The 18,603-nt window shown below is 57.1% G+C and overlaps 1 long non-coding RNA gene and 1 pseudogene across 1 annotated transcript; both read right to left on the reverse strand.

Annotated features, from left to right (window-relative positions):
- Positions 1-220: 220 nt before the first annotated feature.
- Positions 221-9,872, reverse strand: LOC135272001 (uncharacterized). The gene is made up of 2 exons (XR_010340123.1): positions 9,793-9,872; positions 221-7,996 (listed from the first exon to the last, which is right to left on the reverse strand). It is a non-coding gene; the product is annotated as an uncharacterized LOC135272001 (long non-coding RNA).
- An 88-nt stretch (positions 9,873-9,960) lies between these two features.
- Positions 9,961-15,543, reverse strand: LOC135272031 (uncharacterized protein C8orf90-like; annotated as a pseudogene).
- Between the last annotated feature and the right edge of the window lie 3,060 nt (positions 15,544-18,603).

Below are 18,603 nucleotides of genomic sequence, written 5' to 3' on the forward strand. Positions count from 1 at the left end.
GCTGTGCTGCCTCCGCAGGGCCCCAGGCTTCTCTGGCCCCCACTTCCTTTCTGGGAAGCAGCAGGTTTGCACACGCAGGTCATGAGGTTCCCTTGCAGCTCTGACGCCCTCTGATGCAGTAACGGGAGAAGCACAGGGGTGTGACAGGGCTCTGGGCCCTCTACGGTCCCCCAGTCAAAAATCAGCATCACTCTTTGAAAAATGTAACCAGAAGACTTAATAAGGAGTTAATAGCCTTTATTGCTGCAGCTTATCTTTGTACAAAAACTCACAAATATGGTATTAAAATCTATATGTAGCACGATGTTTTTATTAATTTAATATTTTCATGACTGCCACAAAATGAAAGTGACACCGTACAACCATGAAGATGGCCACCTTGAGTACCCCCGGCCCTGCACTGTCCCTGGTACATGCTCCCTGGGAAGGGAGTGAGTGACAGTCACAGGCCCCTCCCCCAGGCTCTCCGAGCCCCTCCCAGGCTGTTGGCCCCCTGGGGAGGGGCAGCACCCAACCTCCAGGCCCCATGGAGCTGCCAATCCTAGCAGCCTTTCAGCCCAGCAGCTGCTGATTGGTCCAAGGTGTGAGCACATGACCCAGTGTGGACCAAGCAGGGACCTTCCCTGGGAATCTTTTGAACTGGATCTGAGGAAACATTTCATCTTTTCCCAGTGGAGGGGCCCAGCTAAAGTGAAGAAAATGAAGACAGGCAGGCAGATGAAGAGTGAGATATCTGGGCCTGCGTCTTGGCTCTGTCCCTGGGCGTCGCTTTCACCCTCTCCCTGGAATGAGAGGGGTGGGGCTGGAGGCTGGACTGGGCTAGAGTGAAGGCAGGATGCATCCCCACCATCACCATCTCTGTGAATTTGGCCAACTCTCCCCAAGGGGGTGCATCACTCTCAGCAGGACTTCCCCAGCACTCCCATTCCCCGCAGGCACCCACTGGCCCTAAGGACCTGGGGCCCCACCCATTTGTCTGTCTCAGGCTTTAGAACATGATGACTCTGCAAGGCACCAGCCATGTGACCCTGGGCAAGGCACCTCACCTCCTACAGTCCCACTTTATCACTTGTGAAAGGAAGACACAGGTGGAGGCATCTGGCCAGAGGAGCTACCAGCAGACACATGACCATAGCACAGCCCTTTTTCTCATTTCTGCAATGAGACCACAAACTCCTTGAGGGATCCCCACTGGGAAGGAGGCTGGAAGGCTGTGGACAGAACATGGAAAGGGACATCTCCATGTCACCCCTGGTGACTGGGAAGCCAAAGATCATGTCTCAGCCATCAGCAAAGGAGCCCAGCCCAGTGCCTCTGTCCCTGAGGCCCACACCACTTCTTGGAGCCCACAGGGCTTTTCCTGCATGCTCAGACCCACCACGTTTGCCTCCCATTGTGGACACCAGCAAAGGGAGCTGAGGTCTTCCGTACATGTCTAAGGGCTTAGTCTGTGAACATGATCAAGGCTCAGTTCATGGCTGGGATCAGGGCTCGGACTAGGACCAGGAAATGGGCTAAGTTTACAATCAGTGTGAAGACTCATTAGTGCCCAGGATCAGGGCTCAGCATATGCCTGAAGTCATGACTCAGTCTATGACCAGGATCAGTGTTTAGTATGTGACTGGGATCAGGGCTCAGTGTTTGGCCCAGGTCAGGGCTCAGAGCTCCAACTATGACCTGGGATAGGAGCTCAGTACATGACCAGGGTCCCAGCTCAGGCTGTGAGTGCAGAATGAGGGTTAGCAAGGGAGGAGCCATTCTGCACTCCTGCCAAGCTCCCATACTGCATGCGCCATCAGAGCGGTGTCTGCAGAGGAGAGTTCCAGAGAACCTGGCTGTCATTTCTGACAGCAAGGCACACTTGTTTTGCCTGAGTTTTTTCCCTTCCCCTACCCTCAGCCCAGCCAGGCAGCAGGGGAAGGTATAATTAAAAATCAGGTTTGTTAACACAAACATGATGTACATAATATTTAAAACATCCAAGCACCTTTAACTCGGTACCAATGTGCATTTGCTCATTAAGCAGGATTTTTTTTATGGCAGCAACACTGCAAATAGCTCTTATTAAATGCTCAAAACACCATCTGGTCCTTAACTGAACCCCTGAAGCATTGCACAGGTGACCCAACATGCCTGAAGACCTGGAGATTCCCAGCAGGACAGCAAGACTGGCTTCCCCACCAACTCCCCAGGCACCCTGGGGTCCCAGGTGCACCTCGACTCACCTCACCTCAACTCGCCTCAGCTCCTGGCACCTCCATTTTGCAGACAAGAGTATGGAGCCTTGGAGGCAAGGAACCACCTGCCCAGAATATGTGGCTAATAGGAGAAGCACCTGGGTATAAGCTGGAGTTTTTCTGACTCTGGGCCCAGGCTCTCTCCAGGGAGGACCTGGAGGCACGGAGGAGGAAGGAGCCCGGGGTCAGGAAGGTGGTCACTGTCTTGCTGCAAGATGTCCACAAAGAGACACCATCCCCAGGGTTCAGTGGGGTGGGGCAAGAGCTCACCCTTCAGGAGGCTTACAAGGGAGACATGGAAAGTGTTTTGCAAACTGTACCAGGAACACTTCATCAGTTCACCCAGGGTGCTCCAGCTGGGGCTGGGGTGGGGCCCTGAGTCCCCCTGGGGCTGGGGTGGGGCCCTGAGTCCCCCTGGGGCTGGGTGGGTGGCCTACTGGGGGACCCAGGGGCTTTCTGCCAAATCTGCTAGCTCTTGGGCTCCAGGTCTACCAGGGTGGGACCCTGCTGCCAGCTGAGCTGAGGGAGTTCCCATGCCCATACAGCTCTGAGCCACAGGAGAGGTGGAGCTGGCCCCACACAGGCCCAGGTTGGAGGCTTACCTCAGTCTCCTCTCCTTCCATGCCCCTGTGTCTCTCCCTGCTCCCACCTGCTCCTCCTCCTTCCTCTGCCCACTCCCACACACTCTTGGGCATGCTCCATGCCTCAGGCTGATGATGGGACAAATACAGACACAGGAGAGACCCTCCCCACATCCCCTCAGGTATTCACAAGCCAAAGGAAGGCCAAGAGGCTGCTGACCTCAGTGACATGCAGGCTGCCAGACTTCTTCCACACTCATAGCAGACATTATCAATCCATCATGGTGTTCCACACCATGGCAGGCATCACCAATCCATCCGGATGCATGCCCGACCGAGCCGAGAACTCGCTTCAGGATCTTTCTCAACACATCGCCAGAGGAGGCCCACACCCAAGGACCAGCTGCAGCATGCAGTATGAAGCCTGCCTGTCATCCCCCAGTGACATGGGTCTGGGAGAGGTCAGGATCCAGCTCATCCTGAGTTCTAGTTGACATCTCATGTCACCTTGGTGACCACAGAGCATTCTGCGTCTGGCCCTGTGCATCCAGGCCCACAAGACTCAATCCTCCTGGGAACAGATGAACAGAGGGGCATTCACACAGAGTGATGGCAGTGCTGGGACAAGCCCAGGGGATCCCCAGTGTGCAGTGTGGGTAGGGTGTGGGGAGACTTCCTGGAGGAGGCATGCCAGGGTGAGGATGTGCAGTTGAGGACCATCTGAGCCACAGAGAGAGGAAGAAGAGTGGGGACGTAAGCAGGCTCCTGAGGGGGACAGGCAGGGGTGGGAGAACCAGAAGACTCCCCACTGTCTGACTGCACAGATGGCAGGGCCATCTTGAGAAAGGCCCAGTAGGGAAAGCTAGTTCGGGAAGGATCATAAGTCTCATTTTGCCTTTGGGCCATTTATGGAGCTCAGAGGTACATGCCCACAGAACCACTAAAATGGGAGTCAGAGGCTCTGAAGCAGGAGAGGGACCACAGCATTGGGCCATGGAGAGTGTGGGAGGAGTGGGCAGGGTCACGCTGGAAGGAGGGCCAGTGAGAATCACAATGAGATCAGCCAGGATTCAGGGTGACAAAGACAGGAGGGGCCTCAGAGCACTGTGTCCTGCCTGCTGCTGCAATCCACAATGCGGCCACCTCTGCCCTTCCCAGGAGGGACTTACGGACACAGAGGAACTTACAACCAGAAACCCAAGCCACGCCCCAGCTGGCAAGTCCTCTGAGGCCTCTCAGTCTCAGTTTCCTCCTCAGTAGGATGTGCATAAAAATGACAGAGCTCAGAGAGTTCCTGTGACAGAGAGGGGGTGAGGCAGCACAGAGCTTCCAGAACTACAAGAACTTTCTATTACCCATGTACAGAAACCACAGCAAGTGCAGGCACCCGGAGATACACACAGGCACACACACAGGCTCTGACACACATGGGTGTGCGTGTGCACTTCCACAGACAGGTCTACACGCACTAGCAAGCAACGTGCACACCTGCATGCATGCACAGGTGCACACACATATGCATATGCAAAGCATGCATGCACCTGTGCCGATGCAAACAAACACGTGCACATGCGCAGAGTGCGCACGGTGCTGCACAGCCACCCATTGTTCCCACGCCTCATGTGTGACTGCAGACCATAGCAACAGACAGACACAGACGTGGTGCTCCATTATAAGAACATAACGACCAGTTATTCCAGGTAATAAACTGATTTATGACCTATTGCAATAAAATGAAAATATGGAAGCAGTGTTAAAATGAATGACATGCAGAAACTCCCCTCTACCTTCCCCTCAATCTGTCCTTGGGTCCTGTGAGGGGAGCCCGGCCCAGAGCCCACGGGATAATGTCCACGGATAATGCCCACAGATAACTCAATCCCATACCTCCTCCTACCCTGACCGCTCTCCCCACTGACCTCCTGAGAACCCTGGAGGCTGCCCACCCTGGAGATGCTGAGGACAGACAGAGCCTGGCACGTGGGCTCAGCTCTGGGCCTGGGGACTTGGTATGCAAGGGGTGTCTTTCCCCCAGCACCTCCTGGTGGTAAGTGGCAGTTTTTAGAAAATGTCAACTTCTTCCCAGCTGTTGCTGCCAAAAAAAGGAAAAAGAAAAAAACATGGTTTCAAAGAAACTCACAACAACTTCAGTGAAGCATGTGAACATGACAGATGGGCTCAACTTGCTGAGCACGCAGCAAAGGCCCGGGGCCTCAGGTTTGTCACATGCATTTTGGAGCCGCTGGAAGTGGGCTAGGGCTGACCAGGGACCTATTCCGGGTCTGGCATTGTTCCTCCCCAGGCGACACTGGGCTTCCAAAATGGAACCGTCTTTTATGTCTCTTTATTCCCAAGAATAATGGCTCTTGACAAAAATTACTCCCACTAGCAATTAGCTGTGATTAATGTAGAAGCCGAGGCACAGCAGAGGAAGTTCCGTGGTGGGGGTGGGTGACAACCATATATTCATGGGTTTGGAACAAACACGTTGAATGAGGGAGCCAAGAGTTTTCTGATATGTTTTCCAAAGACTTGGCCTGGGACTGGGCAGGGGGCACAGGGTGGCCAATGATCAAGGGGAGGGCTGGGGGTCAGAGCACTGAGGCCCGCCCCAGGGTGGCAGTCATGGACACAGGCACCATGGGGATCAGACCTGAGCCCTGATGGCTGGGGAACCCGGGTCCGTCCTGTGGTCTAACTAGGCCCTGGGCTGGGCACAGACACGGTGCACATCTTCTTCTGTAATCTGATCCACCCACCTCTCATGGGGCCCACATGAGACCCAGAGGGTGCATGAATGTCAGAATGCCCTGAAAGCCTCCATACTCCCACAGTCCTCAGTGGCACACAGCAGGGCTTGCTGGAAGCCTAGCCTCCTGGGCCACCATCTGTCCCTGATGATATTCCTCTTGGGCTCAGAGAGAAGACAGGGTGCCCCAGCTGTCAGGGACCCCTTCTTGATTGCATTTCAGGGCTGGGTAGGGCTCGATAATCAAGAGCTATGGGGCACTCATCACCCCCCGGCAACAGCCCAGCCCTAGGGCCTGAAACGGGCCTCAGCAACTTCTGCCAAGGACAGCCCCACCCCAGCGACAGGAGCCCACCCTGGGCCAAAAGTCAGCCGTCCCATTTCGCAGATGAGAAGCCCAAGGGCCTGCCATGATCAGGGGCACTAGGTGCACCTCCCCAGGGGACTTTCAAGCACCTCAGGCACCGGCAGGCAAGTCCTCCCTCCTCCTCTCGCCTGTGTCCCCGAGTGCCGTTTGCCCACCGAATTTATGTGCTGAGCCCACCACCTGCCCCTGGACACCTGGGACTCCCCAGACAGCCCCCAGAACCCCCATCTCAGTGCACAGAAATCCCTCCCCTCCACTGCCCCAGCCCTAGCCTTGCCATCCTGACCCTGTCTCCGAGTTTGTGTCTGCCCTTTAGGAACCCCTACTGGCTCCACTACCAGAGGACCCCTGAATCTCCACAGCCTCTGACACCACCATCCCCACCCAGCAAGAGAGCCCCTGGAGCTCCTCAGCACAGCCCTGAGTGCCTCCCACCTCTGCCCCCAAACCTTCCAGCCCACGGCAGTGAAGCGATCCCTACAGAGCAGCGTGTCTCAGACTTACTTTCTTTATCACTGCCCTCTAACCTGAGGAACCTTCATAGACTGTTATTTTAATTTGTGCCGCTCCATGGAATTTTCAAACCACAGACAATTATGCATCTGTTTATGTGCCGTGTGAGTATCTGGGCTCTCTACATAAAGAGTAAGATTTCTTCATGCCACAAGAACCAAACACTCCCCTTGGGGCTGAAGCCACCCCCTTGGGAATGCTTGTTCTAATTGACGAATGAGATCATGGCACTTCTTGGCTCCAGATCCACCCAATGGACAAGTCTAAGTTCCCTCCATCAGGCCTGGGCCCTGGGAGCTGCTGAGTCCTCCAATTCTGACCTCATGGGCTGGAGGCTCAGGTCTCCCTCTGACTTCCAGATGCCTGCATGTGTGTTCCATCCTCCCGGGCTCCCTGCCAGCAGCTGTCTCTGTCTCCACAGAGCCCTCCTTTCCCTGGGGCTTTTGCTCAGTGCCCCTTCTCAGGAAGGCCTCCCTGCCATCTAGTGGGAAAGGATGCCCTCTCCCCCACCCTCAGGCCTGCTTGATGCCCTCAGAAGAACTTTTCTTGCTAAGATGGCATGCACTCCCTCATACCCTGTGCTCCATCTTTGGGAGGGCCAGGGCTCCTGCTGGGCCCCAGGCCAGAGACCAGTGTCTGAAATGCAGCAGCTGATCATGTGCTAAAAGAGGACGCTTCCTTGTAGGCAGAGAGGCAGGAGGAAAGTGAGCCACATGACCCACCCTCCCTGTGGCCCCTGATGCGGAGTCACACCCCCGCTCCATCCCATCTGGGCCTCACAGCCTCCCATTTCACAGATGAGGAAACTGAGACACAGAGGAAGAAAGCCACTCAGCTAAAGCCACACATCCATGACTCCAAAAGACACCTGGGTTTGCAGCAGAACTGACGGGGCAGGTGGCAACCTAAGTGGGCACAGAGGGCCCATGCTCAGAAGGGCCCAGCCAGCTTTGATGCACAGATACTGCCAAGCCAAATCTTGCTCATTTTTCCACAATGGCCTTGCATTGCATTTCACAGAGGGCCTGCACGCTTCACAGTCAGTCCTGCTTGCTGGATCCTTTGCTGCTCAGAAGAGGCTAGATTACACTGTGAGAAAGCCTTCCCAAACTCTCAGGGGCTGGAGCCACGACAGCTTGCCTCTCACCCACACAGCAGGTCCCTTGCCTTGGGCCAGCCCAGGACTCAGGTTGTGCAGGAGCCACTGTCTCCAGCACAACCAGTGGCAGACAGAAAGAGGGCTCAGAGGGTCTCACACTGGCCATAAATGCTTTAGCCCAGAAGTGAAGTGACAGATGTCATTGTGCCCACAACTCATCGGCCAGCACTGGTCACCTGCCGACTTCCCCCACCACAGGGGCCAGGAGGAGCGGTGTGCCCTGTGAAGTGCCAGGAGCCAGCACAGAAAGCACGCGATGAACTGCATGGGCTGTCACACTGAGCCCGCGGCCCCGGCCTTGGCGTTGAGGTCTTCATCCAGGCAGCTGCCTCCCGGCTCCTGGCCCTCGTTGTCATGTCAGCCCCTCACACCTTTGCCAAGGCTGAACATCTAAAGGGGAGGGACACAGAGTGGGTCCTCACAGCAACTCAGTTAATCCTCCATCAAAAATTCTCACACAATCAATTTGAGGAGCTGGCCGACATCATAACTCAGTAATTAGGAACAACTTTTAAACTCTGGGCTTCCTTTGAAGATTGTAATTGCAATTAATTAAACATCCTCGCTGCACCTCAGAGTCCATTCCCAGGAAACTGGAGCAGGGGCAGGGAGAGGGGGTGCCCAACCCTTGTCTCCAGTGGCCCCAGAATCAAAGGGGGAATCTGTCTCCTTTGAATATCGAAGGGCACGCAGTCTCCTAGGGCAGCTGGGGAGGTGGAAAGAACCTGGCCTCTCAATTCCAGCCAACACCCCAGACTCCTGCCCTCCCTCTGGGGCTCCACCTGTGCACAAAATGGGCGGGACCCCAGGATGCCCTAGCCCCTCTGTTCAGCAAGCTTATATCCCAGGTCACGTTGGCATATTCAGAAAATACTGACTGAGCGACTCCTGTGCACGGTCATGGTTCTCGGAGCAAGGCCTTCCAGGGAATGGAAGAGGTCCAACACCATGACTTGTGGGCTGCTGTGCCCTTGGCGACTCCAGCTCCCTGTCAAGGCTGGTGTGTTCTGGACTGAGCCAAAGAGACAGCAAGCAGCCCTGGCTCCAGGGAGGATAAGAGGCACCCTGCAGGGCAGCTCTGTTCTCTGGGCAGAGGGGGTAGCCAGTGTGGGTAAAGAAAAGGGGACAAGTAATAGCCACATTTACTGAACATGGCATGGGCAGGTGCCCGTCTGGTCACACCAGCTCATCATGGCCATACACCAGACCTGCTTCTGACTCCCGTTTTACAGGCGAGGACATGGTACCTAAGAGATGTCAAGAGGCTTGTCCAAAGCCACACAGCCGCCAAGGGAGAGAACCTGTGTGCTTCTGACTCCAGAGCTCTCTAAATACAAGGGCCAGCTGGTGATGGGGAGAAGCCCATGGCCCCCTTAGCCCTGGGGAAGGTGTCCGTGCCAGCCTGCATGTGGGGCAGGGAGCGTGGCCCATCACGGGGAAACAACCGCCCTCTCTCTGTGGGGCTCTCACTGTGTGAGACTGGAATTGAAGCCAAGTTCTGTCATCTCGCAGAGCCTGTGCTCACAGCGGCTGGCTCCTGAGGAAATAGCCATGATATTCCCACATATGGAAAGCCAGGCAGCTGGAGGGGACCACAAAGCCAGAGTGAAGGTGCAATCTCCCCAAAATGGCATGTTTAGGAAAGTCTGAACAACAGGGCACAAATGTGCTTTGAGCATCCCAGCAGCCATAGCAAAAAGGGCAATGTGAGGGCTATCTGGCTCTCTCTCTGTGATGGAGGGGAGCAGGGAAACTGAGTCCCAGGAGGCATTACCCAGGTTCTCATCCAAGGGGCAATGCAGTCAGTGTCTTGTCTTAATACCCTACCAGCCCTCCATCTGCCAGCTTCTGGCAGCAGGAAGCATCTTCCCTCCATGAATACCCAGCCTCAGCACCGGGCACAGCACAGAACACGTGCTGAGAAAACAGATTATCGACACTGCTCTGCAGCCTCGCCCCTTCTCCCGGCCCCCTCCCCATCCTGCTGCCCCTCTATCGTGGGAAATGGGAAAGCTGCTGGACTTGGAGTCTGCACATGGGGAACTAAATCCCAGCTGTTTCCTGGAGGAGTCGGGCCTTGATCTGCAGGTCTTTGGGATGGGGACACTAGTCCCCACTGAAGAGCTGTGGGGAAGATCCCAGGGCGTGGGCACTGAGGATGGAGCCCGGGCCCCCACCCAGCTTACCCGGGTCCTCTTCCCTCTGGAGGGTCTGCTTCCCTCGCGGTTCCCATTGCGAATGTGCTCACCGCGCCTTCGGACCCACGCGGTTTCTCAGTCCCTGCCAGGCCCAGCCGGCCAGGCCTGCCTGGGTGTGCGCAGCAACGCGCCGGGCTCGGGAGAGCGGATAACTTCTTACTTATTCTGTGCATTCTCGAGGCAGCGGCGGGGCCTGGGCCAGTCTGGGGGTGCCATCGTGGGGTGCACTGGCCTCGGGCTCCGGGAAGGCGGCGGCGGCGGGGCCGGGCGGCAGCAGGACTAAGCTGGGCCCGGGGCCACGCGCGCGGACATAGCTCAGGGCCAGCCACTCCAGGCGCCGCTTGCGCAGGGCTGCCTGTGTGCGGCGTGCAGGGGCCGCAGCAGCTCTGAGGGCGAAGCGCTCCAGGCGCCGCTTGCGCAGGGCTGCCTGTGCCGCGGCGTGCAGGGGCCGCAGCAGCGCTGGGGGCGAAGCGCCTGGGCCGCGCAGCAGAAAGTCAAAGCCCAAGCAGTCGCGGGGGTCGTAGAAGAGCGGCCCGCGGGCAGGGTCGGGTCCGGGCGGCCAGGCGAACGCGAAGGGCAGCGTGAGGTCCTCAGTGAGCAGATGAAGAAGTCAGCCTGCTTGCACAGCGCGCGGTAGGCGCGCCCGATGCCGCAGAAATGCGCCTCCCAGAGCTGCGCGTCCCCGCAGTAGATGTCAGGGAAAGCGGGCTCCGGAGGCACCGCGGGGCCTGCGGGCGGAGGGGACAGTGAACTCCCGGCAAGGCAGGGAGGGCGGGGAGAGTCGGGAGGGGGCCACCGTGCGACAGGCCGAGGCAAGGAGGCCGGGCGCGCAGAGCGGTGGCAAGTCTGGAAGTAGCTGGGAAATGAGCTGGAAAAGCAGAGCTGCGGACGGCCAGGGCCACCTGGTGATAAGGCGAGGTCAGGCCCCGCAGTTCTGAAGGAGCAGCGCCAGCAAACCAGGAAGAGTGGGAGGTCCTGGGCGCACAGAAGGGGATGGTCACTGAGTACTCTGGGCAGAGCGTTCCCATGGGGAGGAGGCTGGAAAGTCTGACCAGCCTGACCCTGTGGGGACTCTGAGCGAGCCTAGGATGTTGAGGTTCCTTCACCCTGAAGACTGGCCAGCTTGGGGCAGGTGGTGAAGCAGTCACTCTCAGTTGAAAGTGTATCCTGGCCGCTGTGCAGAAAATGGACTTTGGGAGCCCAGCGTCCAGATCTGGTCAGATCCAGGGGAGGGAAAGACGAACATGAGGATGGGAAACACCACCTGGGGAGAGGCTGCAGGGCCAAATCGACAGGACTTGTGGACCAAGGCAGGCAGGAGTGTGCGGGGACAGCCTAGTTCCCTGCCTGGACACAGCTACCCTGGGATCCAGAGGGAGGTGCAGCCCCAAGGGGAAGAGGAGGTGGAAGGGGAGTTTGGTTTTGGCTCAGTCATGCTCCCCTTGCAGCCTATCCATGGTCCCCAGAAGGCAACCAGGTTGCTGGCCCATGGTCCACACCCTGCCCGGGCTGCTGTGCCCACGTCTAGGCCCTCCACTGTGGAGAGACCGCTTCATTCTTTATTTCATTCATTCAGCAAATGTGCTTAGCTCTGGGGATCCTGAAGTGAGCAAAGCAGCCATGGGACCTCACTTGGGCACACAGTCCAGAGAGGAATGTAGTCAGGCCCCAGGTGGATGCAGGAGACAGAACAGGCAGCTCCCTGGGGAATGGCCACACTAGGAGGCTTGGAGATGGGAATGGAGGAGCATGAATCCTCAGCTCCTCCTCCCAGCACCCCTGGGAGGGGTAACAATATTCAGTCTGGTTTAGTGGTGAAGATACAGACCCAGAGAAGTCATACACAGATGCCAAGCCAAAGCCCCTGGGCTGGGCAATCACTTTCCAGTATGCCATCCTCCTGGATCAAGGGCCTTCTGGTTAAGAGTCTCCTCCCTCCACACAAATACTCACTGAGCACCTACTGTGTGCTAGGCAGGCTCTGTTTGAGCCATCAGCTACAGTCGTGAGCAGCACAGACTCGGGGGCGGGGGTCCTTCCTTCTACCTGTCAGAGACTGGGCTAGTCTTTCACTTTCCATGAGCCTCTGAAAATGGGGCCAACCAACCTTGCAAATAAGATGACATTGACCAGCCTGTTCGAGCAACGGGAAGTACCTTCCAAAATCAGCACCGTGGACAGCGCCATGTTGGGGATAGGAGTGGAGCCCCAGCCTGGAAAGGGTCTGGCTCACAGGGAGCCTGGACTGTTTGGCGTGTAGCCTCTGACCTGCTGAGGCAGCCAGCCTGTCCTGACCACCTGGCCGACTTCCCCTACTGGAGGCTACCCTGACATCCCACCCATTGGCCTGGCTTCCCCTCAGTCCCAGCTGGCGGGGCAGGTAGTCAGAAGAGAGGCTGTGGGGTGTTGCCGTAGGTAGGGCAGTAAGGAAAAGCTTTGGAGAAGAAGGGATTGTCCATGGAACCCCAAAGAGAGGAGAAGGCCACTGTTTCACTCCCCATTATGGCCCCAGGGCATGGGAAGAGTGACCTTCTAAGATCTGCATTTCACCAGGTGGATCTGATCACTGTCTTGCAGACAGGTGGAAGGGGGCAAGGGAACCATGAGGTCACCAGGACAGTCATTGTTGGGGAGAAGCTGGTAGCTTGGGCCAGAGCAGGGGTGAGAAATGCTCAGATTCTGAATATGACTTGAAGATAGAACGGGCAGGATTTGATGAGGGATGTAGGGCGGGACCATGGGGAAGAGGGTTTGGGCCTGAGCAACAGGAAGCAAGGAGGTGCTAACTGAGGCAGGGATGGCTGGGAGAGGGGCAAGCTGGACTAGAAGGTCAAGGGTTTAATCTTGGGCAGGTGGACCTCTGGATGGGCAGGGGAAGGGGCTGCGGGGAAGTGCAGTGGTCAGGTGGCTGTATGAGTCTGGAGTTGGGGAGGGGTTGAGGCTGGAGATAGACATTGGGAGATGATGTTTAAAGCCACAAAACTGGATGAATCACTGAGGGGGTGTGGTTAGAAAGGGAAGATGCCCAAGCACAGAGCCTAGGGTCTTCCCTCCTGACAAGGTCAAGGAGATGAGGAGCCAGTTAGGGCACCGAGAAGGAATGGGCAGTGATGAAAGTCGGGCCTCCGGAAGCCAAGTGTGGGGGGGGCAGTGACCCAAGCCACCTGCTGCCAATACAGTACATCGAATGAGGCCCTGCAAGTGACCACGGACTCCCCAGCACAGAGGTCATTGGTGACCTTTGCCAGAGCTGCTTTAGTGAAGCACTGGAAATTAAAAGCTGGTGAGAGGGGGTTCAAGAGCAAATGGGAGTGGAGAACGTGGAGGCAGCAAAGACAAACGACCTTCCTGAGGTTTGGCTCTGAATGAGGAGCAGAGATGTAGGGCAGGAGCTAGAAGGGAAGTGGGGTCAAGGGACATGATAAATCGCAGCATGCTTTCATGCCAGCGGGAAGGATCTGGGAAAGAGTGGTGTCATGATGCAGGAGAGAGAGGATGAAGAGTTGCTGGAGTGACAGCGTGAGTGGGAGAGAGGGAATGGGAGAAGCTGAATGCTGGCTTTGGCTGAGAGGAGGGTCGGGGCATTCACAGGAGCAGGCCGGGGTGAACAGTGCCCAGGAGCACAAGGGCAGATGGGTGGGCACCTGCAGAGTCCTCTTCCAATGGCTTCAGCTTCTTAGGGAAGGAGGGCACAAGGCCAGCAGCACAATGTGAGGAGAGACAGGATGGGGGCTTAGAGGGAGAGAAGGTGTGAGGTGGTTGCTAGGCAAGGAGAGGCTGGGCAGACCAGGGAGGGCAGTGGAGCCGTCCTCCTTGCTGCTGCAGGCCCAGTCAAGTGCAGGCATTAGCAAGGTGGAGCTCACCCAGCTGCAGCCTGCTGCAAGGGCACAGGCAAGGGTAGCAGGGAGTTGGAGCTACCAGACTAGTACAGGAAAACAGAGGAGGAGCCAGCAAGAGAGTGGAGGGAGTGCTGGCCACAGCAGAGCTGTGAACAGGGGTGGATGGAAGGGGCCCTAAAGAGTGAGGAGGCCGGACACGTTGAAGACGTGTGGGCTTCTGTCTCACTAAAGGAGTGCTGGAGCTGGCCCTCGAGGGCAGGATCTGGGGCAAGAATCCCTAGAGTGTGGTGGGGACAGGGGGACTACAGTTTGGGTACAGTTTGGGGTACTGGGTGGCTGGATGGGAGAACAAAATCCTTGGAGGAGGCCAGGGGGCTGACAGAAATCACCAATGTGATGACAGGAGAGCTGTGGAGGGAAGGGCAGGGGCCAGGGTCTTCAAGAGAGAGGGCAGTGATTGTGGGCAAGGTACATGGATGGGTGGGCAGACGAGTTGTGGAAGGGTGGGTGGATGTATGGGTGGATGGGTGGATGGGTGGATGAGTAGGTGGATGGGTGGGTGGATGGATAGGTGAATAGATGGATGGGTGGGTGGATGAATGGGTGGGTGGATGGGTGAATGGATATGTGGGTGGGTGGGTGGATGGGTGAATGGGTAGCTGAATGGGTGGGTGAGTTGAGTGGATGGATAGGTAGGTAGATAGGTGAGTGGGTAGGTGGGTGGGTAGATAGATTTGTGGATGGATGTGTAGGTGGGTGGGGGGTGGATGGATGGATGGGCGGGTGGGTGGATGGATGGATGGTTGGGTGGATGGGTGGATGGATGGGTGGGTGGGTGGGTAGACGGACGGGGAAATGAGTGGATGGGTGGGTGGGTGGGTGAATGGTTGGTTGGATGGGTGGGTAGATGGGTAAGTGGGTGAATGGGTGGGTGGATGGATGTGGGGTGGGTGGATGAATGGGTGGATAGGTGAGTGGGTGAGTGGGTGGGTGGATGGATGGGTGGGTAAATGGGTGTGTGTGTGGATGGATGTGTGGGTGGGGGAGTGAATGGGTGGGTGGAGGGGTGGATGTGTGAATGAATGGGTGGGTGGTTGGGTGGATGGATGGGTGGGTAGATGGGTGGGTGGGTGAATGGATGGGTGGATGGATGGATGGGTGAGTGGGTAGATGAATGTGTGGGTGGGTGGATGAATGGGTGAATGGGCGGGTGGGTGTATGGATGGATGGATGGGTGGGTAAATGGGTAATTGGGTGGGTGGACGTGTGGATGAATGTGTGGGTGGGTGGGTGAACGGGTGGGTCGAGGGATAGAGGGGTGGAGGAGTAGGTGGATGGGTGAGTGGATGGGTGGATGAATGGGTGGGTGGATGGGTGGATGAATAGGTGAGTGGTTGCGTGGATGGATGGGTGGGTGGGTAGGTGAATGAATGGATGTCTGGTTACCCGTACTGCTGCCTCTGAGTTCCAGAGCTAGGTTTTAGAAGAGGCAAGGGCAAGAGAATGATCTGGAAGAGACCCTAAAAAGTAAGAAAGACCCTGCACACCTTCAACTCCTTAGATCCAAAGGCTTCAGGAAGAGAGCCAACCCCTTCCCTGTTAACTTCAGAGCATCGGAGCATTGAGGAGAGTAGGGAGGAGAAGGACCTTTAGGGGGAGGCTTTGATGCCTCCATCGTGGCCTGGTCCCACTGCCACTCTCCTTCACGACCTTGGCAGAGCATCTTCTTCTGGAAGATGGGTGAGAGGGCTGCTTCCTGCTCCCACATTTTCAGTAGCACAGGTGCCCCTGTCTCCCTTCCCCTCTACTCCTCTCCCTCACCAAGTGTCTCACCTGGAGTAGCTAGAGAAGGAGGGGTCAGACCTGCCGGGCTCGGGGCCCCAGGACAGGGGGAAGCCATGCCAGCAGCCTGGGGGCAAGCTTCTGTTTACTTGGCTGCCCAGGAAACGGGGAGGGGCCTCCCAGTGGAGGACAGAATGTTACATTTAAAGGGCCTCCTCTCAGGAGCAGGCTGGGGTTGCGGGAGAGGCTGAGTGGGGACCTGTGGGCTTGGTGGCCTCTTGTGCACTGGCCTCTCCATGCGCACCCCTGCAACCCTCACTCAGCACCCTGCCTCTCACCTGGTCCCTGCAGGGGCACCCTCTGGGCCAGCCTCCCATCCTTAACCCTTCCCATTGCACTCAGCAACCCTCCAAGATCAATCCCCAGTCACATCTGCTCGCCTGCCCTGCTCAGGGACCATGAGAACCTGGCAGCCAGAGACCGCCAGCCTGTCACCACCAGCACTCTTCCTCCTGACTCACCTCGGGTCAGTCTGGTGTCCACACCTGCAGCCTGTGAGTGCTCTCAGGGCAACCGAGGCCTTGATCCAGCCTCAGGCTGGCCTGTCCCTCCAGACCACAGAGCTCCCATATGCATTCCCGGGACCCTCAGAGCCCAGTTCAGCAGTCCCATCTTCAGCAACTCCAGAAGACCCTGTGAAGCGGGTCAGAGCTGGCCCCGGCCACAAAGAGCTCATGCAGGTTTCAGTTCCCCCAAAGTGGGATCAAGCGCTGGTGGGGATGGGGACATGAGACAGAGAAGAGAACGAAGCCTGGGAAGACACATCCCAGCAAGGGAGGTGGCCTGGGCGGGGGGTCTCCAAGGACAAATGGGAACATGCACAAAGGAGTTTCTTTAGGAAAGTTGGGGGCAGGGTGCATTCCAGAAGGAAGGCACTGCCCACAGCCTCAAACCCGGCTGCAGCCTGGGAACCCCAGGGAGTCGTGCAGGGACAGAGAGAAGGAGCCTGAGAGGAGGCCAGGGGGCTGTCCCACCCTTGAGTCTGGTCCCTTCCTCACTGCCGGCGAACAGCAGGAGGGGGAATGGCCTATGCAAAGGCTTGGCGGTGGGACCCACGTGGCCCCTCCTGCGCTTCCTGCCCCCAGTGGGCGGTGGGATGCCACGCACCCCTACCCACGACGCCCCTTCTGTGGGTCCCCGGCTGGAGGGAGGGTGCAGCGGGGAGGGCGGGTCCTATCACCGCGGGCGCATGAGCGGGTGGCACGTGTGCCGCTCACAGGCCCTCTAGTCCGGGCCGCTGCCCTCCCGCCTGGGCCCCATCTGCTGGCCATGCCCCAGAACACAAACAGCCCCTAGGGTTGCTGGATGCTGGAACCCTTGTGACCTCAGGGGTGAGGTCAGGCCGGCCAGAGCGGGGGAGGGCCAGTGCTGGGGACACGGCCAGCCCACGGTCGTGAGGCCGGAACTAGTGGTGGGTGGGGGTCCGCACAGTGCCCCAACCATGGACAAGCAGTGTTCTAAAAGGCCACATAGCCGCATCCTGGTGGGTAGGACGTCGTCAGCCGTTTCCCCAAACCCCAGGTCAGCTCAGCCCCACCAGGGACCCCCGCCCCCCAACCGGTAATCAGCCTCCTCACCTGTCAGGGGAGCCTCCCTGTACACCATCCAGGGTCCCCTGTGCTGAGGAAGAAGTGTCCTGCCCCCAGGAGCAGCCTGGGGCAGTTGGAGTGGGCACCAGGTTGGAGGAGAGGAGGCCGGGAAGGCAGAAGCATAAACCAGAGTGAGGGCCCTGCCTGCATAGCCTGCACCTGTGTGACGGTGAGTGAGACCATGGCCTGTGTTGCCAACAGCACCTGCAGGCCTGCTGTGTGAATGGGCAAGTGAACGGATGGACAGACCATCCACCTGCTTCTCTCAGCCTTGGCTTCTATTCGGCAGGACGGAGATGATACCACGCCAGTGTTTCTGCAGAGATTTCAGGGGCATGAGTAACGGAAGGTTCCACCACAGCTTTCCAGGGTCCCCAGGGTTCCCCAATGTCCCAGGACCCTGGCAGACATGAAGGGTATCTCCACCTTCCTGTGTCCAACAGGCAGGTCAGACCTGTCTGGCCCCATCTCAGAGCCCCGCCTGCCCCCTCTATGGGGACCCAAAGCAGGCTCCGCTGTCCAGACACTCGTCCACCGGGACTGGGGCCCACAGCCAGGCCCTGGGTTCAGAGCAGGATTCCTGGTTGCAATCCCTGACACAGTGGCTATTCTGGGAGTGTCTCGGTACCTGCCTGTGAACTCAGGAATCTCGGGGCCCTTGCAGTTCCCCGTCTGAATGTCCCCAGGCCTGCCTCCTTTGCCATAGCTTCTGTTGCTGCTAAGCTGAGAGCACTCCTCTGCAGATGTTTGCTAATAGTGCATTCACATCATTTTTCTATTTTTAAAAACACATTTAACTCCAACCACTTTGGCTCCCCCAGACTTTCATGTCCACTTCCTCAACTCAGAGAGACTACTGGGCTTTATTGGGCTCCCTCTCCCTGTGCTGCAAACTGGAAACTTCCCAGGCAGCTGGCTGTTTCCACGCTAGGCTCAACTTCTTGCTTTTCCAGTTTCACGGATCCTTGTCCTGTGCTGGTGTTGTCTGATGTCTGATAATCATGGTTTTGTATGTTTTTTCCAATTTTTGAGTTGTTTAAGACAGGAAGGTGAAGCTGGTCCTTGTTACTCGCTCATGAATGGAGGGTATCAGTGTCTTACATGTCATTTTCAGGACTTTGAGTTTTACTCTGAGTGAAATGGGAGACAGGGCAGATTCTGAGTGGCATAATCTGATATGCATCCCTCCTATGGTGGGACAAATGAATGGGTAAAATATTGAAAGATGAACTGGCTTCTAATGCACCACAGAATTCACTGATTTAATTTGCTGACTTTGTTTATCTCATTCATTGAGGTATTCCAGGAGAATGCCAGAACATGCCCCACCCATTGCAGGCACCTAGGAAGTGGGTACTGAGAGTGAACAAATGAATAAGGTCAGGAAGTGGGTGGAGCAGGAGGCTGTTCCTGCCCCAGCGGCCCATTGGCAGGAGTTGTGACAGGGGACCAGGCTTGGGCAGCATCCCCCAAAAAAATGATATGGTCTCTTTTGGCCCTTTATGGCCCCTAAAACGGTCTGAGGCAGT

Source organism: Aotus nancymaae, unplaced genomic scaffold (assembly GCF_030222135.1).
Source record: "Aotus nancymaae isolate 86718 unplaced genomic scaffold, 86718_ANA_hifiasm-v0.15.2.pri h1tg000102l, whole genome shotgun sequence".
NCBI classification, from domain to species: domain Eukaryota; kingdom Metazoa; phylum Chordata; class Mammalia; order Primates; family Aotidae; genus Aotus; species Aotus nancymaae.